The sequence below is a fragment of the Castor canadensis genome, chromosome 6 (genome assembly GCF_047511655.1).
Source record: "Castor canadensis chromosome 6, mCasCan1.hap1v2, whole genome shotgun sequence".
NCBI classification, from domain to species: domain Eukaryota; kingdom Metazoa; phylum Chordata; class Mammalia; order Rodentia; family Castoridae; genus Castor; species Castor canadensis.
In genome coordinates this window covers 8,750,926-8,775,572 of record NC_133391.1, presented here as the reverse complement: position 1 = coordinate 8,775,572, position 24,647 = coordinate 8,750,926, and the positions used below count along the sequence as shown (strand labels likewise).

Sequence of the window (24,647 nt, the reverse complement as noted above, 5' to 3'; positions counted from 1 at the left end):
ATTGGATCATTAAGAAATATTGTCTCTACACAAGTCCTACAAATTGATTGCACATTATTAAATTCTGGCCATGATATGACACAATGGCTTATGTGTTAAAGGCTTGGTCACCAGCCCTGGTGCTTTCTAGAAAGCATGGATACTTTAAGCACTGATTGTAGTGGGAGGAAATTTGGTCATTAGAAGTACACAGTTAAAGGTGATATTGGTACCCCAGGGACAATCCCTGTCTGTTTTGTTCCTCTGTTGCCATGAGGTGTGTACTTGCTATGCTACCTGCTCCAACCATGATGCTGTGCCTTGCCAAAGACCTTAAAGGACCAGGCCAAGTTCAAGAATGAAACTTTCAAAACTGTTTGCTGAATAAACTGTTCTTCCTTAGATGATGATTTTCCCATGCATTTTGTCACAGTGAATGACAGCTGAGTTACAGCTATCGTGTGTATTTTAGGATTGCAAAATACGAACACAGAAACATGTTGGTAAACAAATGTGTTCCTTTCTCACCCATGATTGAATTAATAAGAAAAATCTCTAAGTTGTAAGTTATTAAATGAACATTGCTGGATCATGAATCAACATCAGGAATATTAAGTCTGAACAAGTATTGCTTACTGATGTGTGAAATTCAAAGCTTTATGATTTGATCCAACCCACCTCTAAAGTTCCCAAGTTTCACTCTATCAGATCCTCATTTAGAGATAATTGTTGACCACATAGACCATATAGGGAAAACTTTCCTACTTTCACCTTATGTCTAAGACCTTCTGGAAAATTCCAAAAGTTGAAAATGTCATACTCTGCCTCCAATTTCCTTTTCTCATCCAAAATCACTTGGTCTCCAGCACGGTTGTTAAACTGAATATTCTTCAGAAAGGGGTGCAGCTAAAAGAGATGCATCATCCTAAGATGAAGTGGATTCCATGGCTAAGACAGAAAATCTCAACTTGGAAAACCTCCTTATTGGCTTAATCCTGCTTCTTGACACAAGTACAACAATGACGTAGTACAAAGGAAAAGCTAGAGAACCAAAATATCATGATATCAAATTCTGGTCACAGATCAGAGGATCAAAATGACAGTTTCAACAGAAAACACCAATGTCACACTTAACTATAATGAGTGAATCTGGGAATTAGATAATTTTTAACTTCCTAGAAAAACCTAACAGGTATTTTCTCAATGAATATAGAGACTCAAATTGCAAATGGGTTCATTAACACCTAAACTGAAATTAAATCAAATCACTAATATAAAATACCTACTATTGTCTCTAGCAGGTCTTCAGTTCTCAAAGACTTCATTCTTTATTTCTTCTTATTTAAAAACTGTATGTGAGATACTGGCTTTATCATATTGAAAACATTTTCCATGTAGATTATTGAAGCCATTAAAAACAGAAAACATTGATGAGGAATTAAAACACATTTTTTGACATGTGGCACCCTGGTATTCAAGAACACATCTACCCAGGTCTAGGTATCTCCTATAAAGTGAAAACTGTATATTTTTTAATGTGCTGTCTGAGAAAGTATCATAAAATACTTAGTTTGTCTATGAAATCAGTTCACAAAGTGACGTTCCTGATGTCATGTACCTTCCAATGAAAAAGCCATTAACTGAGAAGGGAAAAATACCATCCACTTTCTTTTTCCCATTGTTTGCATTTGGATTTGATGAAGTAGCATCTCATGAAGGGTGTGGGTCACAGCACACACAGCATTGTAAATATTGTAACTCTCCTCACTCATGGCTGTTTCAAAAAAATTCCCAGGCAACCAGTCCAAGGAGGCATTGTGAGGACAGTTCTTTGAAGTTCCACACTGAGACTCAAAAAATGAGCAATTTAAAAACACTAAAAATAGACTAGCCAGGTAAAAGTCTTCTGGATATTTGGAAGTGTTAGCAGACTGGATGAAATTTCTGAAACCAGAAATGTCTCCGTGGTGGTGTGAAAAAATAAGATGTCCATGGATTGAGTCTAAAATGAGATATCTATTACTTCTTTTTACATAGCATTGAGAATTCATGACCCTAACTTTGCCTAACATTAAAGTCTCCCCTAAATTATACATTAAACCTTCCAGGAAATCACTGTCACCACAAATAATGATCACATTTGCTGATGATTTTATAATCTGGTGATGTTTTCACCAGGCATTTGGAAAAAAGGACACTATGGTGACTGGGATCATTTCCACAAAGGCTACACATATTCTGCACTTGTCCATCTCTTCTCTCATGTCTTAGAGAACCTGAAAACCTCTGTGGTCTTCTGAAATGAAGAGCCCCACCCAGGTCCATCTGAAATGAAGCATCAAGGAGACCATCCCAAGCACAAGAGATATTTCTTTGGGAGCCATCTGATAGAGAGATGTGAACTTGTCATGGTTACTCAGGATAGGATCAAACGGCCCAAAGGTAAGCCAAAGGGAGAAGGAAATTGGAAGCCACATGAAGAAGAGGACAGTCTAGAAGTACAATCTGAGGCCTGGTACATACTAAGCATGAAGAAAAGAGGTAGAAAGTAAGGCTTGGTCATTACACTTTATGAGAACTCTCTAGAACACCATAAGTCAGTTTCAGAAATCTAAGAAAGCCTCGTATCTGCTCCAATTTCTCCCATTTCGGCATTCCATACAAAAGGGAACATGGTGCTCCATAAATCTTTGACATTAAGAATGGAGAACTTCATAAAAACAAGTCTCATCCTTTTGTTCCTCCTGACACCTGTCACTTGCAGCAAAGAAGCCATGGTTTCATCTATCCCCATCCCACTCACATCCTTACCTCCAGAAATTTGTAGAGCTCCAGCAGTGTCCCAATCTGGGAAGATATTACTCATGAAGATCCTGTAAGTGCTGCTACAGACTTGCTCTCTCTTCTACAGGTGTAATTAGGAATAACTTTGTCACTTTCAGAAAGCCAAAGGAAGGAATTTGTCAATGTATTCCATTCAGTGTGTAGGACATTATAGATATCAAATCCCAGAGATATGTTCTGTAGAAGAAGGGGGTTCTTGTTGATCTCCTCAATGGCAAAATCCATGGCTAGTACAAACTGGTAGTTCTTTAAGGAAAGCCTGCATAGAAACCATTGTATTCTCCATTAGGAATAATAAGTACGTGATATGTTCAAATCCAAAGCAATGACTTCATTGCATTGATCTGTGTGTCTCTAAAGTTAATATGTCACATTATCAGTGCCTATTTGTATCCATTAAGAATATGGGTTCTTATTTTGGTTTAGGTGAGGTCATGAAAAATAATCTCCCACATATGAGATTTAAGTCCTTATATGGACAGGGAAAGAAAGGGAGAGGGCAAGGGGGAGAGAAAAAGGAAGGGGTGGAGACAGAGAGGTTTAGAGTAGGGGGAAAGGGAAGGGAAGAATGAGAAGACTGTAGAGGGACAAGAGAGGGGAGGAGGAGAAGGAGGGGGAAGGAAAGGTGAGGGGGAAGGGAGAAGGTAGGGGAGATAGCTTTGCCATCTCACTGCAAATTTTTGGTGCAAGTTATGCTTGGTTTTTCCTGTGCCACATGTGTGAAAATGTATATTTGTTGTTAAATGAACCCAGGATGTTACGTGACTATATGAAGTCACAATTTCTTAACAACTACCTCCTCCCTAGGAATACAAATTTTCTTTTTGCTTGCCTAACCACTATCTGAGGTCCTGTGACCATGAGACTTGAACATGGTCCATAATAACCTCAGCCCAGGTGACTAGTGTCTTCTTTACCACCACTTTTCCAAACTCAATCCCATAACATGGCCTAAGACAATGCTTATAGTGGGTAAGTCTGGATAGTAAGATTATAATTTTTATTCTTGAACTTGTTGCCAGTGTATTGACTTCAAATACTGGGTGATATAAATCACACTGCCCTCCAGTTCAGAGCTTCTAGAATACCTGTACTGCATTTGAAAGATATGTAGTGCCAGTATCTTGAACATTTGCTCGTCCATTCCACATCATCTGTGACTGGTGGCAGCAGTTTTGTGTATAAGTCCTCTTCAGCAATAGGAAGTTAATAGAAGAGTGAGCCTTGGTCTTAACTCAGGATTGTGTTTGTCTTGGTGAGTAAAGGATTTTGATGTACCATAGCCTGATCACTTTGGGGACCATAGGAATGACAGGAAAACTTGAAACTGCTCCAACCACAGTAGTTAGTTTTGGGAACCAACAGCATCACACAGTTTGTCTCCTTAGACTAGTGACTATGGATGAGGTATCTGGGCCTACTCTGTCCCCAGGGAGAGATTCAGATGTGTATAGTTCTCTCTCTTTGCACTCTGTTATATGGGTTTTCATTTCAAACACAGCAACAGATTATGTGTGACAAGTTTGATTTTGCTTTGTGTCTATTAATGATATAGTAGTAATATACCAGCAAATCACTCCCTACAAACCTTTCAGGGAAACAGTGTAAATGACAACAGACTCAGACAAAAAAAAATACCATATTCTTAGAATTTCTGGAAACAGGCCCAAATGAATCCAAAAAAGGAAGGAAGACTGAAGTAAATAAATACGTGATACTCAAAAGACCAAATGACATCCTATGTCAAAAAGTATCATGAACCTTTCAGGAAATTGTGACCTCACCTCGTTCTCCAAATGAGATAACAGTAGGGGATCAGGAACTATTGGGAAGGGGAGAAAACTGAGAGAATTAAAAGAGCTGTTTTAAGGAAACAAAGAGAAATGTTTCATTACTCTATGAAAAACTTAATAAAAACAAAGAAAGAATTAAAAAATATCAAACAGAATTTCTTGAGTTTTTAAATACTTTCAGCAAAATTAAAAAATATGACAGAAATGAAGAATAGCAAGACAGATCAACAAAAGAAAGACAAATGTTCTTATAGACAGGCTGTTTAAAATACACAATTGAAGAATAATAATGAAGAAGTTGACAATGGCTTATGGCTTCTTTGAAAAAGTATAAAAGACCAAATATTGGTACTATTGGAATTTAAGAAGCAGTTGAGAGAGCCAAAAATGTAGGAAGCTTATTCAATGAATAATAATATTAAAACTCCCCAACATAGAGAAAGACACAAATATCTAGGTACAGGAGGATCAAAATTAAGCATTCCCAGGTAAGCAAAACCAAGTTTCCCTGAAGCCATAGTATACTGAAACTCTCAACAGGTGAAAGATAAAGAGAAGATTCTCAAGCCTTAAAAAGATTAGTAACAAATAAATATAAGTTTAACCCTGCTGGCCTAAGATGGGAGTTCTCAGCAATATACATACAGTCAAGGAGGGCTGTTTCAGGTTCACAGAGAAGAAGAAGGAGGAGGAAGAGGAGAAGGAGAAGAAGAAGAAGTATAAGAAGAACAGCAAAAACAAAAACCTGTAACACAAAAATGATCTCCTATCAAAAAGAATTAACCTAGAAGGTAACGCACACGCACGGGAAATTAATGTGAGTCAACTCCCTGTATAGCTATCCTTATCTCAACCAGCAAAAACCCTTTTTTATCTTTTATTATTCATTTGTGCATACAAAGCTTGGTTCATTTCTCCCCCCTGCTCCAACCCCCTCCCTTACTACCCACTCCGCCCTCTCCCTCTCCCTCCCACCCCCTCAATACCCAGCAGAAACTATTTTGCCCTTATTTCTAATTTTGTTGTAGAGAGAGTATAAGCAATAATAGGAAGGAACAAGGGTTTTTGCTGGTTGAGATAAGGATAGCTATACAGGGCATTGACTCACATTGATTTCCTGTGCATGGGTGTTATCTTCTAGGTTAATTCTTTTTGATCTAACCTTTTCTCTAGTACCTGTTCCCCTTTTCCTATTGGCCTCAGTTGCTTTTAAGGTATCTGCTTTAGTTTCTCTGCATTCAGGGCAACAAATGCTAGCTAATTTTTTAGGTGTCTTACCTATCCTCACCCCTCCCTTGTGTGCTCTCGCTTTTATCATGTGCTCAAAGTCCAATTCCCTTGTTGTGTTTGCCCTTGATCTAATGTCCACATATGAGGGAGAACATACCATTTTGGGTCTTTTGGGCCAGGCTAACCTCACTCAGAATGATGTTCTCCAATTCCATCCATTTACCAGCGAATGATAACATTTCCTTCTTCTTCATGGCTGCATAAAATTCCATTGTGTATAAACGCCACATTTTCTTGATGTATTTGTCAGTAGTGGGGCATCTTGGTTGTTTCCATAACTTGGCTATTGTGAATAGAGCTGCAATAAACATGGGTGTGCAGGTGCCTCTGGAGTAACCTGCATCACAGTCTTTTGGGTATATCCCCAAGAGTGGTATTGCTGGATCAAATGGTAGATCGATGTCCAGCTTTTTAAGTAGCCTCCAAATTTTTTTCCACAGTGGTTGTACTAGTCTACATCCCCACCAACAGTGTAAGAGGGTTCCTTTTTCCCTGCATCCTCGCCAACACCTGTTGTTGATGGTGTTGCTGATGATGGCTATTCTAACAGGGGTGAGGTGGAATCTTAGTGTGGTTTTAATTTGCATTTCCTTTATTGCTAGAGATGGTGAGCATTGTTTCATGTGTTTTTTGGCCATTTGAATTTCTTCTTTTGAGAAAGTTCTGTTTAGTTCATGTGCCCATTTCTTATTGGTTCATTAGTTTTGGGGGAATTTAGTTTTTTAAGTTCCCTATATATTCTGGTTATCAGTCCTTTGTCTGATGTATAGTTGGCAAATATTTTCTCCCACTCTGTGGGTGTTCTCTTCAGTTTAGAGACCATTTCTTTCGAAGAACAGAAGCTTTTTAGCTTTATGAGGTCCCATTTATCTATGCTCTCTCTTAGTTGCTGTGCTGCTGGGGTTTCGTTGAGAAAGTTCTTACCTATACCTACTAACTCCAGAGTATTTCCTACACTTTCCTGTATAAACGTAAAAGTTTGGGGTCTGATATTAAGATCCTTGATCCATTTTGAGTTAATATTGGTATAGGGTGATATACATGGATCTAGTTTCAGTTTTTTACAGACTGCTAACCAGTTTTCCCAGCAGTTTTTGTTGAAGAGGCTGCTATTTCTCCATCGTATATTTTTAGCTCCTTTGTCAAATACAAGTTGGTTATAGTTGTGTGGCTTCATATCTGGGTCCTTTATTCTGCTCCACTGGTCTTCATGTCTGTTTTTGTGCCAGTACCATGCTGTTTTTATTGTTATTGCTTTGTAATATAGTTTGAAGTCAGGTATTGTGATACCTCCTGCATTGTTCTTTTGATTGAGTATTGCCTTGGATATTTGTGGCCTCTTTTGTTTCCATATAAATTTAAAAGTAGATTTTTCGATCTCTTTAATGAATGTCATTGGAATTTTGATGGGAATTACATTAAACATGTAGATTACTTTTGGGAGTATCGACATTTTTACTATGTTGATTCTACCAATCCATGAGCATGGGAGATCTCTCCACTTTCTATAGTCATCCTCAATCTCTTTCTTCAGAAGTGTATAATTTTTCTTGTAGAGGTCTTTCACATCTTTTGTTAGGTTTACACCTAGGTATTTGATTTTTTTGAGGCTATTGTAAATAGAATTGTTTTCATACATTCTTTTTGCATTTGCTCATTGTTAGTGTATAGAAATGCTAATGATTTTTCTATGTTGATTTTATATCCTGCTACCTTGCTATATCTATTGATGATGTCTAGAAGCTTCTGAGTAGAGTTTTTTGGGCCTTTAAGGTATAGGATCATGTCATCTGCAAATAGGAATATTTTGACAGTTTCTTTACCTATTTGTATTCCTTTTATTCCTTCTTCTTGCCTAATTGCTCTGGCTAGGAATTCCAGTACTATGTTGAATAGGAGTTGAGATAGTGGGCATCCTTGTCTGGTTCCTGATTTTAGAGGGAATGGTTTCAGTTTTTCTCCATTAAGTATAATGCTGGCTGTAGGTTTGTCATATATAGCTTTTATAATGTTGAGGAACTTTCCTTCTATTCCTAGTTTTCTTAGAGCTTTTATCATGAAATGATGTTGGATGTTATCAAAGGATTTTTGTGCATGGATTGAGATGATCAAGTGGTTTTTGTCTTTGCTTCTGTTAATGTGGTTTGTTACATTTATTGATTTTTTTATGCTGAACCACCACTGCATCCCTGGGATGAAGCCTACTTGGTCATGGTGAATAATCTTTTGGATGTGTTGCTGAATTCGGTTTGCCATTATTTTGTTGAGGATTTTTGCATCAATGTTCATTAAGGAGATTGGCCTATAGCTCTCCTTTTTGGAGGTGTCTTTGCCTAGTTTTGGGATAAGTGTAATACTGGCTTCATAAAATGTGTTTGGCTATTTTCCTTCACTTTCTATTTAGTGGAACAGTTTAAGGAGGGTTCGTATCAGTTCTTCTTTAAAGGTCTGATAGAATTCAGCAGAGAATCCATCAGGTCCTGGACTTTTCTTTTTGGGGAGCCTCTTGATTGCTGCTTCAATTTCATTTTGTGTTATAGGTCTATTCAGGTGATTAATTTCCTCTTGGTTCAGTTTTGGATGATCCTAAGTATCTAGAAATCTACCCATTTCTTTTAGATTTTCAAATTTATTTGAATATAGATTCTCAAAGTAGTCTCTGATGATTTCCTGGACTTCCCTTCCATGGGGTTTGTTGTTATCTCCCCTTTTGCATTCCTAATTCTACTAATTTGGGTTTTTTCTCTCCTCATTTTAGTCAGATTCAGCAAAAACCGTTGTTCCTTCCTATTATTGCTTATACTCTCTGTTCAACAAAATTAGAGATAAGGGCAAAATAGTTTCTGCTGGGTATCGAGGGGGTGGGGGGAAGGGGAGGCAGAGTGGGTGGTAAGAGAGGGGTGTGGGCAGGGGGCAGAAATAGCCTAAGCATTGTATGCATATATGAACAATAAATAAAAAATTTAATGAAGATTCTTACAATAATTGGTTTAATCTGAAAATTTCCTTTAATAAAACCTCATAATGTTTATAAAACAACAACAACAAAAAAAAAACCCAAAGAGCTCTCCTTTAGCCATGAAGGAAGAATAAAGATTTCCCTAGAGAAATAAATGTGACAGAATGTTCACACAAGACATGCTCTGCAAGAAATAACATGGGGAAATTTTCACATGGAAATATATATATATAGTGTATTGTGTATAAACACAAGTAAATATGCTTATATATATTCATCCATATACAAATCTAAAGAGGGTTTTTATTAAGACTTTCTGATACATTTATATGTATATTTATTGTGTTTAACCCTTGTATTTCTTATGAGTATCCAGTCTCTTTTTTTTTATTTCTATGTTTGTATCCTGATTATGTTAGTTTGTTTTCATTTAAAAGTACTCCAAAGAGCTTGCTTTTATCATCTGATATTTTCATAATGCCCATCTTGGTCACTAATTGAAATACTTCTGTAGACCAACAAAAGATAATGAACACAGAGTCAAAACATACACCACCAACAATTCTCTTAACTACAGAAAGGGACTATAAAAGAGGATGTAAAGGGGTCTGCATTAAACTGGGGAACAAATTATAACCTGGCTATAGGGAGATGGGATCAAACAGAATTAGTGGGGATGTGGATGGAATGTATTTTCTTATTTAGAGACACAGACTGAATGAATGGATACAAGACCCACTTTCCATATCAAAAAGATAGAAGAAACTATTTTGAAAGTTTTGAGTACAAGGAATGGGTATTGTGTTCACAATACTTCAACAGCACAACATAGCATAATGAGGCAAATGGCAGCAAAGAAACTGAATGTCGAGTTTTGTCAATGATAAATGCTCTTACAGATTCAAGGGACAAATGAAGTGAAAATATCAGTTTCACATAGGTGTGAAAACGTCAGTAACATGGATGAGAAATTCAGCAAAGACAGATCCTGACAAAAGAATGAAACTGAAATGTTGGAGAAGAAAAGCTCAATATAAAACAGCTGGAAGCATCATCAATCTAAAACCAACTCCCAGAGACTAATGACTCAATGAAGAAATGGGCAAGTGACCTGAGGTGAAATTTTTTTTAAAAAAAGAAACAGAAATGGCCAAAAACAGATGAAGAAGATCCCACTGTCCCTGGCTATAAAGGAAATGCAAATCAAACCACATTATGAATTCACCTCACTCCTCTTAGAATGGCTATCATCAAGAATGCAAAACAACAACTGTTGGTGAGGATGGGCATGTGAAGAGGAATTGTAAACTGTTCCTTGGTTGTACTAAATTAGTACAACCATGTGGAAAGCAGTGTGGAGGTAACTCAATAAACTAATAGAAGAACTGTCATAAGAACCTGCAATAGCACTCTTGGGCATAGACTCAGATAACTGTATATCAGGATACAATAAACACACTTGCACACCATTGTTTAATTCAGTATTATTCACAATGGCCAAGCTAAGGACACAGCTCCAATTCTCTACAGCTGATGAAAACTTTAAGAAAATGTGATATTTATACACCATGGATATTTTTCAGTAATACAGAACAATAAAACATTTTCATTTGCAGGTAAAAGGATGGAACTGGAGACCATGAAGTTATGCAATGTAAGCCATGTTCAGAAAGACACAAGTCACATATTTTCTCTAACCTGTGGAAGGTAGGTCCAAATACAAATACTGGCAAGCAGTATGTATATTCAATCTACACATAGCATCATTCAAATGTGGGATGGTTGGAAGACACTAGGGAAGAGGGAAAGGGAAGAGAATGATAGGGAGTGAATAATATTGAAATATTTTCCATCTGTGTAGGAAAAAGACACAATAAAACGCACTCTGAACACTGCTGAACAATGAAGTGTGATTGATAAAAGACAAGGAAAAGTAATAAAGGGGGTTAAACGGAGTCAATTATGACATATTTAGAGGCAGAATACCAAGGCAAGGCCCCCTGTACAATCAAAAGACCCTTAGACAGTGAAGGTCAGGAATGTAAACATGTTGTTAAGGGAAGGGTAACAGTGGGAGGTGGAGGGAAAGATGAAAAAAGTAATGGAGGTTGAAGATGGCTGTTGTGTATTCTGTACATGTATGAATATGGAAGAATGAAACCTGATGAAGTCAATTTAACAAGGGGGACAGGAGAGAGAAAGAAGGGAGCGGATGAACCAAACTGGGGAACAGTGCACCCATATATGGAAATGTCACATTGAAACCCCACATACAGCTCTTAAATAATAGTAAAATATAAAAAAAGAAATAGGTTGAATTTCAAACAAAATTATGATTTTATTATATTCATATACCCATAAATAAAAAAAAATTGTCATGCTCACTAGCCAAGATTGCAGAAGATACTCACAGGAATCCCACTCACAAATGAAGAAGAAATGGCCAAAATCAATAGAGTCAGGGAAAGACTAAATCCCATGAGAAGAATATACAATGAAATGAGAATGAAGGAAGAATCACACAGGGTGAATTTCATAAAGTACAAAACTCCAAGCAGTGTAAGTGGGCAAGGAAATAGACATGAAGTAGTGAAGTGGACTGTAAAATAAATTATACATTTATACATTATATATTTATACAGTATAAATAATCAAATAAAAAAGAAGTACCTTTACAAGACAAATAAGATTCATAATCCCTTATTCATACTTATCCTCCCCATAAAACAGAGAGAAGAATCTAGTAAATAAAGTGAAAGGTGAAAAAGTAGATATTAGAATTTTGGATACCACCAAAATCTAGAGGATCAATAGGGGATATTTTGAAAAGTGTATTAAAATAAATTGGAAAATTTGACCAAATGGATAAATTTCTAGGCATGTAAGACCAAACTAATAGAAAGAATAGGATCTAAAAAACCCAAATGGATTTATATTGTGCAAAGATAGAAAGCATTAACATGACTTCCCAACAAAATAGCACACAGGACTGGATTAATTTACTGCTAAATTCTCCCAAAACTTAAGACAAGAAATAACACCAATGCTTCTGAAACTCTAGTGCAAATTAAAAGGGAAAGAATGAATCCTGAATACATCCTACCTCCAGTATTAGCCTGATAACAAAAGGAGAAAAAGACAAACAAAAAAGGAAATAATACAAAAATATCCTTGAAAGATAAACACAAAAATTGTCAAAAAATTACAAATAGTAATCAACAAAAGTTCAAGAAGCAAAACTAGCAAAGCTACATCAAAACTGCCTTGAAACTATAGGACATAGTCACAGTGACAAAAACAGCATGCAGTAGAATGAAGACCATAATTTACATAACACCAGAATTTAATATCCTTCTGGAATTTCTTAGTTTATTTTATATACAATAAAGAGGTAGAGAAAGAATGAAAAGTAAGAATCAGGTGGCACTATTTTGCAGAAGATGAGCGTGTTCACCTGGAAATTCAAATGAATACATGAAGAAGTCACACAATCAATGTAGTGGTACCATACCCAAACAAAGAGAAAATGTGCAATTGCCAATTACTCAAAGAAGAAACAATCACATAAAGCATGAGGGGGAAATAGGTATACTGTGGCAATAGACATAAATACAATATAACTGGCTCCTCAGACCAACTGGAAAAACTTACCCAGGAACAACAAACAGTTTTTTTTTTTAAATTATAGATTTCAATGGATATGAACAACTTCTACTAATGGAACTTGTTCAAAGGAAAAGTTGCTCAAAGTTGTGAAATTGTCCATCTACATAAGTGATTCATAGATTCATGGTAATGTCTTCAAAATTAATGCTATTCCAAAAACCTACCACAAATGCTTTTGTAAGTTTCATCTTAAAATGTCTTGGAATTTTTGAAGATAAGTAATGTTTAGTGTAACATAAATTGTATGAAATATTTATATGTACTGAAACATAACATGGTACCCATTAAATATGTATAGTTTACTTTTAATGCATCAATTACACAATAACATCAAGAAAATATGTAAAAGATGAAAAATCTGACATTATTCAAAGTAGTAGCAAAACAGTCACAAAAAGTTCACAAAATTCACTGAAATCCTGGCAGCCCAAGCAATCTTGAACAAAAGATGAACCCTGAGAATGCACTACCAGATTCCATGAAGAAAAATTATTGGGATAAAACTGCATGACAGCCAGGCGGCAGTGGCTCAGGCCTGTGATCCTAGCTACTCAGGAGACAGAAATCACTAGCACACAGTTTGAATCCAGCTCTGGCAAACAGTTCATGAGACCCTATCTCGAAAAAACACAGCACACAAAATAAAGGGCCAGTGGAGTCACTGAAACTTTAGGCCCTGAGCTCAAATAATAGTATGACAAAAAACAAACAAACTCAACAGGTTATTTGCATAATTGCAGACACACATAGCAATGGAAGATTGAAATGCACTCAATTACCCCATGCATTTCCAATCAACTGGTTCACAAGTATGTGGCAAAAACATATCTTGAATAAACAGAATTTTATTTAATCAGTGCTGTGGGGAAAACTAAATACTTAAAACTTGACCCCCATCTCTCACCCAATGCAAAAAAACACAAAATTGAATCCTCATACTTCAACACCATAAAGTCAGAAACCCTTAGAAAAGAATATGAGAAAACCTTTCAAGACAAGGGAATAGGCAATAAAGTTCAGGAAAAAAATAAAAACATGGAAATCCAAAGAAAATTAAACAAAAAGGATCTTATTAAATAGAGAAGTTACTTCAGAGCAAAGGAAATAATCATACCGAGAAGAGACAATCTACAGAATGAGGAATCCTTTTCTATAAACTTTCATCTAAAAGGTAACTCATATCCAGAATATATCACAAACTCGGTTAGTATCCCCCAAACAATTCATTTTAAAGGCAATGATCAGTTCAAATTATCTGTAAAGAAGACATATATTTGTGCAAGAATTTAGTACAGACTAATTCAGCTTGATCTCAGGGAATTCAAAATCACTACCACGGTGAGATTCAAATTCTCCTCTTTTAGAATAGCTAATAGCGCCAGTATAACAAGGTATAAAGTTATATTTGCCAATATATTGTGTTTAGACTTGACTACAACCTCCCTCCCCCACACAAAACACCATAGCAGTAGTCCATGTATCAATGCAACACCTTCATAGAATAAAATATCCCTTACTCTATTCAACTAGTAACACACATAACATTTCTCTTCTCTAAATTTAAGAGATTCAGACTAGACTCCTAGAAAACAGATTTCAAATATTTCTAATTTTAAAGTAGCTAAGGACTAGTATAAGCAAAACGAACCAGAGCCAAGTGTGTGACAAAGGCATCAGTAACAATATTCAAATATGAGTAAGCCTGGGAAAAAATTAGATACTAACAAAGATAAGCAGACAAACATCTAGGCACGTAATAAGAGCAATGTTTTGATACCTTCCACAGCAGGGAAGAAACTCAAATTCCTATCCCATCATCCCTGCTCCCAAATGTGTACAGATACCTAAGGTAACACTCACTACAACAGCACCTGAAAAGAGATGCAAGGAATCACTGCTTCCAACCATGTTTTCACTGCTAATAGGGCTGTAAATACATTGCTAGAATTCCATGGAATTCTGTCTTCACAATTTATTAGTTAGACCTTCTGCTGCAGACCAGGCATTTGTTCATAGCAAAAACCTGAGCACAGATATGTATCTAAGTGAAGCAGTAATACATTGGAGGGGAAAAATCTCACAGGGCTTATCATTTATTTCTGGCTACGCTTGCATTTCCAGATTTGACACGGCATCCCAGGAACAAGCATCTTATTTGAAACAGTAACTGAATGTCTACAGTCATAAGTGTTTTCATGACCATGGGCACAAATACAGAACTTCTCAGTAGAGACGTTATTAGATACATTTGTGAGTAAAGAAATCTTATCACAGTGTTGATCAACAAGAAAGGGAACTCTGTTCTAGTGTCTCAGTACAGAACACATGCAATTGACTTGGATTGCATTTCTAAGGATCATCTCTTGGTGCTAGCTTTCAGCCCAGGCTGGAGGAGTCCCAGTGATGGTGGAGCAAATGCATAGAATTCAGCCTTGTTACAGAAAAGAGAAAAAGAAAAAAAGAATATATTTGCTCCTGTTGAAAGAAAAGTACACCATAACCACAAAATAAGTTAGGGATGTTTCTGGGAAGGTAAGGTAAGAAGGGCCATGTTAGGGTTATTATCAGCAATGCTCTATGCATTCACAGATCACTTGGGCAGTATTCTTTCAGAAATCAAATGGAAGAATGTAACAAAAACCATAACTTAATTTGTAGAAAGTCTTGGCATGGCTGGATCACTGTTTGTATTATTTTGACAAAAGAATAAAGCAGGAAAAACCATGCAATCAGTACATCTCCATCTTTGTATACACTGGGTTTAGGGCTGGGAAAGCAGTCTGGATCACTAAATGAACTGAGATGAAGGGAAAGCTGGAGGGAAAGGAAAAAAAATCAAGGGGAACATGTCTAGAAATGTACAATTCTGGGTGGAGGCTGAGCCAACAGTTTCAGGCAGGTACATATGGTTGCTATGTACCTCTGTATATATGTTTTTATGTCAACTGGAATGTCCATTCTAATTTTCAAAATTCTTTCAGCCCAGTGTTTTCCATTCCCATGGAGGAATCTGGAGCAATTTCTGTCGTGGTCTCTGCATCTGAGGTCCTGCATCTATGAGATAAACACGAGCTGGAAAATAAGTTTGAGTATCGTCCGTTCCACCCCAGGTGCTATGGTTTCATCCAAGCCCACAGATGGTAAGACCCCAGGGATGAATTAAACTTTCTTAGAGTTGTTCTGAAGTATGTGTCTAAGAACAATTTTCAGGAAAGCTATTTGGGATGTGGAAAATGAATTACATCATTGGATGCTATGTAAGTTGGTAGGCAAATTGGTAATAGAGGGCTCAGCCCAGTCAGGGCTTAACCAAAGCCAATGGGGCATCACTTCCTCCAATTCAAGTACACAGGAGAGACAGCTGCACACACCCAAGCTTCATACATTCCCCTAATATTCCTTGTATTACTTAGGCAGGTCTCCACATACCTATTGCATTTTAGGGACATTCACAGATACATGTGTTTCACAATAATCAACCAATAATCAAGTTGACAATTGAAATTACAAATCAGTCATGCAAGGTAGATTCAGAAATCAAGTTGTGTATTTGCATTCTGAGCTATGACTTTCTTCACTATTGATGTCTTCTTTTATCTATGCTGAATTAATCATCTTCTGTTGTTCTGAAGAAAGTGACAATTCTACCCAGGATCAAGCAGAGAGGAAATGGAGCCACTCAATTGATGCTAGTATGCCAAAATTATAAACAATCTTCAGGATTATTGTGATCATCTCCCAGACATAGCATCTTTTAAAAGAATTTTATGCTTGCTCATTTGACTTTTGCTTACAATCAAAATCTACCTAGTCATGTATTTCTCAATAAACAAGCCAATGAGTGACTTTCTCTGTCCGTTACACTTTCAGTCCCTGAGTGTATGTTTATGAATATAGTCTCATGTCATAGCTCTCAGTTGTAATGAGACCAACACTTTCAGGAATAAATTATACACAAATTGCAATATATGATGGAAAGAAAAACTGTTTTTACCATAAAATATAATAACATATTGTACCTATTCTGGTCAAGATCTGTGGGATGGGGAAGTTTCCTTGGAATAGAAAATATGAGCTAACAACTTGAGAAGAATAAAGCAATTGATTGAACTCTGTGTAATGAATGTCGTGATAAAGATCTTGGTGTGCACAGAAAATGAAAATAAGATAAATCATTCTAACGTACAATGGACGTAAAGTGAGACTTAAAAGAATGATGAGACATAAGTTCTCTTAGTTCCCTATAGGATCAGTTACTTTTATGCACAGGGTAATAGGGAATGACAGAAATCTTTACCAAGAGATTGGTATGTTCCAATTTATATTTCAGAAAGAGTAGTTTGCCACTCATATTTAGAATGGATGTGAGATATGCAACAGTATTATTCTAGAACTCACAAAAGATGTTGATGGAGACATTCTGGAGAGACATTATGGTGGTTTGAGCTAAGTACAGAGATGCAGTCATGATGAATTCATAAGAATTTGGTTTAAGCAATTAAAGTCTGGGATGACATTTTCAGAGATGTGTCATGTATGATACTCCAATGACTGTAGTTTAAAATCAAACTGTTAGGTGTGTAGGTAATTACTAGAGGACTGACTGAAGAATTCCATTTTGAATTATAAAGAAATGATGAGAAGAGGCAAACACTAGTTACTATGATTTGGTCATTACAAAATGCATGCCTGTATCACACTAGCCCACTCATTTTAGAAAACCAGTGTTACACTCATTCTAATACCCAATAAAAATGTGACTAAAAAGGGAATTACAGACCAACATCTTTAATGAATACAGATGCAAAGATTCTCAGCAAAATACTAATGAAGAGAATGCAGCAACACATCACAAAGATACAGACCATGACCAAATGGGTTTAATTTGGATACAAGAATTGTTCAACATATGTAAATCTCTATATAAGATATAGCATATAAACAGAAGCAAGGACAATGCCCACATGACCTTATCCACAGATGTATTAAAAGGCTTTGGCTATCATCAGCAACACCACCAACAACAGGTGTTGGTGAGGATGCAGGGAAAAAGGAACCCTCTTACACTGTTGGTGGGGATGTAGACTAGTACAACCACTCTGGAAAAAAATTTGGAGGCTACTTAAAAAGCTAGACATCGATCTACCATTTGATCCAGCAGTACCACTCTTGGGGATATACCCAAAAGACTGTGCCACAGGTTACTCCAGAGGCACCTGCACACCCATGTTTATTGTGGCACTATTCACAATAGCCAAGTTATGGAAACAGCCAAGATGCCCCACCACTGATGAATGGATTAAGAAAATGTGGTATCTATACACAATGGAATTTTATGCAGCCATGAAGAAGAATGAAATGTTATCATTCACTGCTAAATGGATGGAATTGGAGAACATCTTTCTGAGTGAGGTTAGCCTGGCCCAAAAGACCCAAAATGGTATGTTCTCCCTCATATGTGGACATTAGATCAAGGGCAAACACAACAAGGGGATTGAACTTTGAGCACATGATAAAAGCGAGAGCACACAAGGGAGGGGTGAGGATAGGTAAGACACCTAAAAAATTAGCTAGCATTTGTTGCCCTTAACGCAGAGAAACTAAGGCAGATACCTTAAAAGCAACTGAGGCCAATAGGAAAAGGGGAACAGGTACTAGAGAAAAGGTTAGATCAAAAAGAATTAACCTAGAAGATAACACCCATGCACAGGAAATCAATGTGAGTCAATGCCCTGTATAGCTATCCTTATCTCAACCAGCAAAAACCCTTGTTCCTTCCTGTTGTTGCTTATACTCTCTCTACAACAAAATTAGAAATAAGGGCAAAATAGTTTCTGCTGGGTATTGAGGGGGTGGGAGGGAGAGGGCGGAGTGGGTAGTAAGGGAGGGGGTGGGGGCAGGGGGAGAAATGAACCAAGTCTTGTATGCACATATGAATAATAAGAGAAAAAGAAAAAAATAAATAAAAGGCTTTGGCAAAATTCAACATCTTTTCATCATAAAATCTCTGAAGAAACTAGGAGTGAAAGGAATATTTCCCAACATAATAAGGACTATACATGACAAACATATAGCTGACATTTTACTAAATGAAGAAAAACTGAAACCATTCTTGCTAAAGTCAAGATTGAGACAGGGATTCTCACTTTCTCCACTCCTATTCAATACAGTTTTGGAATTCCTCACCAGAACAATAAGACAACAGCAAGAAATAAAAGGGATTCAAATAGGGAAAGTAGAATTCAAGTTATCCCTATTTGCAGATGACATGATACTCTCCCTAAAGATCCTCAAAATTCTACCCAAAATATTTGAAATCCTAAACTTTTTTGGCAAAGTGGCAAGATGTAAAATTAACATACAGAAATCAGTAGTCTTTCTATACACTGACAATAAACACACAGAGAAACAAAATCAGGTCAAACATCCCATTTACAATAGCCTCAAAACCAATAAACTACACTGGATAAATTTAACAAAGGAAATTAAAAATGACTATAGTTCAACATAAAACTATGAGGTTGTGTGGGTAACTAATAGAAGGCTGACCAAAGAATCCAATTGTGAAGAAGAAAGAAATGAAAAGATGCAAAAACTAATTACTCTGATTGGTCATTAAACATTGAATGCTTGTATCACTTTTTTGTACCATCTGAATATGCACAATCCTTGAGAGTCAATACAGAGACAAATACAAATTCAAGAAAGGAAAATTGTAATCACATGCAATGACAAGTCTTCCTAGAAGAACTGTCCAAAACAATCAGGCTTCAGGTGTGGGACCAGATGGTAGACTAGAACCATCTTTTGTTTTTACTGTCTGAATGACAAGAATCAGATAACTAAGGGCAGGCTTTAATCTGAATAGAGAAAGGAATAACAAACACTGGGCATCAGAAAAGAGAAATTGGGGAGATGGAAACCACAAAGAAACAGAAAGGAGAAGAAAAAAGCAATGCAGTGCCATGCAGTGCAACCACAGCCTCAGGTGGGGATGGAAGATGAAGATGCATTCACAAGGGAAGTCAAACTGCTACACTTCCCACAAGTCTAGACCCCAAGGTAGCATTTGGCAATTCTACCCGCCCTTTAAGTCAGAACCCTAGTGTAGCATTTGGTGAGACTATGATCGTCCAGGGTGAAGCCTTGGCAACGAAGTACATTTATCACTTCCCTTGTCTTGGAGGACTATGGAAAGATGTCCTCTGGAGAGGGACCTATTGAGATTGAGCTACAGTGGAGGCATAAAATCAAGGAGGAATCAATGCTCAGTGAGTTTTGGGAATCCCTGACATCATGTTTAGGTGGGCGATGGTCATGGGTATTGGGCATTGAGAGTGAGAGGGTCTGGTGTGAACCACTGGAGAAGGTACAGTACCAGAGAGCTTTGTGAACAAAAAACATGGTGGTTAGACATTTTTCCACCTCTAGAAAGGTGTGAATCCCATAACGTGAGGTTCAGGGTGGAAACAATTCACTGAGTATGCTTTGGCTGACTTAATCATGTCATTCATGATGGGCATTTTGGATCTGTGTTCCTTCTAGGTGGAACAGAAAGCCTCAAGCCTATGTGCCCCAAACCACATCATACCCATGGCCTCCAAACGGAAGTGAATTTCTGGGCAGGGAATGAAAGTTCACAGAGTCTTTCTGGAAATCAATGCAGTCCCACGTTTGTTGCGAGGTGGTGCTGAAAGCCCCAAATTCTTCCCAATCACATGATTTCCACATCCTCCTTACCCTGTATGAAGATGAACTCCTGGATATGAATGGAAGCACAAGTACAAGTACATTTGCTTGACTCCTCAGGTATACGTCTGCATGTAGACCACTCAGTATTCTATAAAATTCTATGACTCAGTTGGTGGACATTCTTTGGTTTAGTGACTTTTTGACCTGGATCACAAATTGGGAACCTTGTGAAGCAAGTAACATCCTATTCAACTGTGAGCTTATAATTCTTCCTGAGGCTAACAGTGGCTCCAAGTACACAAAGAGGGGAAACTGCTCTACTGAAATCAGTCCATAAGCAGACAAAGTGCCCTTTTACTTGAGACGCCATGTGGTTTAGCTCAATCTGACTCCTGTCAGGCCCAGTGCTCTGAGCACTTGGGCAAATGCTTGGCTACTGAGCCATGCCATAGCCCAGTGTTGAGAAATACAACCTCAATCTTGCCACTACACTCTCCTGCCTGAACACTGAGAATAGTTCAACTGAAGACTACAGGTGATGAAAATTTTCAAACAATTGGTTGTTCTCTCATTCAAACTCTAATGCAGAAACTTAGGAAATATGAGAAATAAATAGACCACTTGACTTATCTTAAACTGAGTATCTACAAAGTAACAAACACTACCAATAGTGAAGAAGAGGAAATCTGAGTCAAAGAATGTTTTTAATTTAATTTTTAACTTTTCCATTTTTCTGGGTGTATATACATTGTGGCATTTATAAATGTTCTTATAACATATCAAACATATCATACTTGAATTCACATTGTGGTTTATCCACCCTTCCTGGAATAGATTCAACAAGTATCTTTTTTCCATTTACATACATGTATACAAAATATTTGCAACATATCCACCATCCCATGTGCTTTCCCTAATCACTCCCTCTTCCCACTAGTACCAAACTGCCAGGTAGGTCATGTTCCACCTTCCTGTTCTTCAACTTTGTAAATGACATTTATGTTTGGAAAGGCAGCTACACAGGGAGTTTCCTTGTGACTTTCCACATATATATATATTAAAACCTGAATTTGTTCATGTCCTCTGTTTTTCTTATTTCAACTTTAGCCACCTTCTTATGGTAGCTTCAACAAGCTTAGAAATTCTATACTCATTCTTTTTTGTTTTTTTTTTTGGTGGCTCTGGGGTTTTAACTCAGGGCCTCACACTTCCTAGGCAGATGCTCTACCACTTGAGCCACTCTGCAACTTATAGTCATTCTTTTACAGAGAGTACATCAACCATATTCACCTTCTGAATTTCCATCTTTTATCCTCCCTTCACCTGCACAAAGAAGAGTGAAGATGAAGAAATTTCAGACAAGGAATTTATCAAATGATTATAAGAATGATCAATGAAGTGAAAGAGGGCATGAATAAATGCACAAAAAATAACATGACAAAGCAAATAAAGACTGATCAGAAATAAAGAATTCAATGAAGACCATAAAAGATAAATTCTAGTAAAGTCACAGAAATACTGATAGAAATCAAATTACAATTCTCTGAATAAAAGGCCATGAAGAGGGGAATTCCAAGATGGCGGCTAGAGGTAGGAAGCAGAAAGCGACCCTCCTATAGTGAAATCTTGGAGAGACTCTGGAGACAAACTTTGCAGGCATAATCACCGAGAAAAGGCATAACTTTGACTCCTCCACATCTCCAGCCGGTGCAGAGAATCTCCACTTCATGTTAAACGGAGAACCGAGGAGGGCCCCCGGGGCCGCAGTGGCCGGCGCCCATACGGCTTGGGAAGACGCGGACCAGGTGAGCTTCACGGTACCACGGTAGCCCCACAGACAAGCCTGGGCCAGAGCAGCATAGCCCCCTGGACAGACTGACCTCCACCCGGGAAAAAAAGAGAAACTGAGTACTAAGCAATAAGAACAGTTAAGACACGCTGGAAAGAGGGTGGGGCGCCCTGAGTGCTGAAGATTGGGGCAAGGGACTCCTTCCCGGGACTGTAAATAAACAAGCCGGGTGGGCCGGAGAGGCTCTAGTGGGAGCAGGGCGCGCCCAGCAACCAGGAGCAGGGAAGCTTGTGAGAGGAGGGAAGACCCACTTCCCACGTGAACTGTAAATAAACACGCAGGCCTGACAACGCGGGGCAGTGGCACCTTTCCCAGTGCTTGGAAAGGGGAAAGCCTGTAGCAGAGGCCCCCCGCACAGGAGAACTCTGAGCAAACAAAGCCTGTGGGACCAGGTGAGTGCTAGCTCACCCCAGAGATCTGCATAAATAACGCCGCAAGCTACAGGCTGAGAGCAGCAGGAAGGCGAGCCACAGTTGCAGATACCACTCTCAGAACTGCCTCCAGACGCTTTTTTTTCTTTTTCTCCCTATCTTTGATGAGAGAACAACCGAATTACACCTGCAAGCTGAAAAACTTACTGAAACTGTATTGCATTTGAACTGGGGACACTTGGTGGGGCTTTTTTTTTTTCTTCTGTATGTGTGTGAGTGTAGTTTTGTTCTACTTTATGCATCCCCTTTGATGAGACAACTACAGAACAACATCTGAGGCACCAACTCCAGGACTGGAGATTGAGACGGACATCCAAATTATTAAGACTGAAATTGCATTGCATATAAACTTGGAAGTTTTTTGGTTTTTTTTTTTTTAATATTCTATTTTCCATTTTATTTTAATTCATTTTTATAAATAGATATTACTTTCATATACTTATTTTTTATTTTTTTTATCTTTGATTTTCAATCCTCTCTCTGTCTCTCTATTGTCTGTTCAGCTTACTGTCGATTAGAACACTAACACTCCCTGTTTATACCTTTGAAACTCTCTTGTCTGATACCTTGTTCTGCTTTCTCCCTCTTGTCTGTATATTTGTTTTCCCCTTTTCTTTAACTTCTTGCTTTCCATCTCAGCTCACTCTTCCATTCTCAATATTACCATTGTTATTATTTCAAGCTAGAAAATACTTAATTACACACAGTACAGGGACAATAACAACACCAAGGACAATGATGGGAAGACAGAAAAAACAAGGAAACCAGTTTCCCCACAGCAAAAAATTAGTACAGGAACCAGGGGGGAATGAAGAGAACAGAAACTCAGATCCAGACTCCAACAAAATGAAGATAAACTATGCCAAAGGACCCAATGAAGCACACAAGAATAATTTAAAAGAAGACATACTACAAGTACTCAATGAGAATTTTATAGAGATGATACTGGATAGGGTCAACCAAAATATACAGGAGACACTCAAGAAATACCAGGACAATAAAAATAGAGAATTTGAAAAAGCAAAAGAAGAAATAAAGGAAACCATAGAAGCACTGTATAAACACCAAAGTGAAAGAGAGAACACAATGAATAAATGGATAAATGAACTCAGGACAAAAATAGACAACAATAAAGAAGAAAACAGCCAGGATATGGAAAACCTCAGAAAAAAGAACGAAACAGAACTGCAAAACAAAACGGAAGGCCAATCCAGCAGAATAGAAAAAACAGAAGACAGAATCTCAGAACTTGAAGATGAAATGGTAATTAAAGGAAAAACTGAAGAACTATTAATTAAACAACTCAAGACCTGTGAAAAGAAAATGCAAGAACTCACTGACTCCATCAAAAGACCAAACTTGAGAATCATGGGCATCGAAGAAGGAGAAGAGGTGCAAGCGAAGGGAATGCGTAATATATTCAACAAAATAATAACGGAAAATTTCCCAAATCTAGAGAAAGATGTTCCCATACACATGCAAGAGGCCTCCAGGACACCAAACAGACCAGATCAAAATAGAACTACTCCACGACATATCATCATTAAAACAACAAGTTCAGAAACTAAGGAAAGAATATTGAAGGCTGTAAGAGAGAAAAAACAAGTAACATACAAAGGTAAACCCATCAAAATCACAGCAGACTTCTCAACAGAAACATTAAAAGCAAGAAGAGCGTGGGGTGAGATCTTCCAGGCACTGAATGAAAATAACTTCAAGCCCAGGATACTCTACCCAGCAAAGCTATCATTCAAAATAGATGGAGCAATAAAAGTCTTCCATGATAAGCAGAAACTAAAACAATATGTGACCACAAAGCCACCATTACAAAAGATTCTGCAAGGGATCCTGCACACAGAAAGTGACACCCAACTTAACCATGAAAAGCCAGGCAGCACCAAACCACAGGACAAGAAAAAGCAAGACAGTAGAGAGTAACATCAAGTTAGGTACACACAATCAAACCTTCAAACAACTAAGATAACTAAATGGCAGGAATCACCACATACCTATCAGTACTAACACTTAATGTTAATGGACTTAATTCACCCATCAAAAGACACCGTTTGACAAAATGGACTAAAAAAGAAGATCCAACAATTTGTGGCTTACAGGAGACTCATCTCACCAACAGAAATAAGCAT

At 37.5% G+C, this 24,647-nt stretch overlaps 1 pseudogene; it reads right to left on the bottom strand.

The window, feature by feature from the left end:
* Positions 1-1,589: 1,589 nt before the first annotated feature.
* LOC141424254 (vomeronasal type-2 receptor 116-like) overlaps positions 1,590-24,647 on the bottom strand; it is a 71,212-nt pseudogene continuing 48,154 nt past the window's right edge.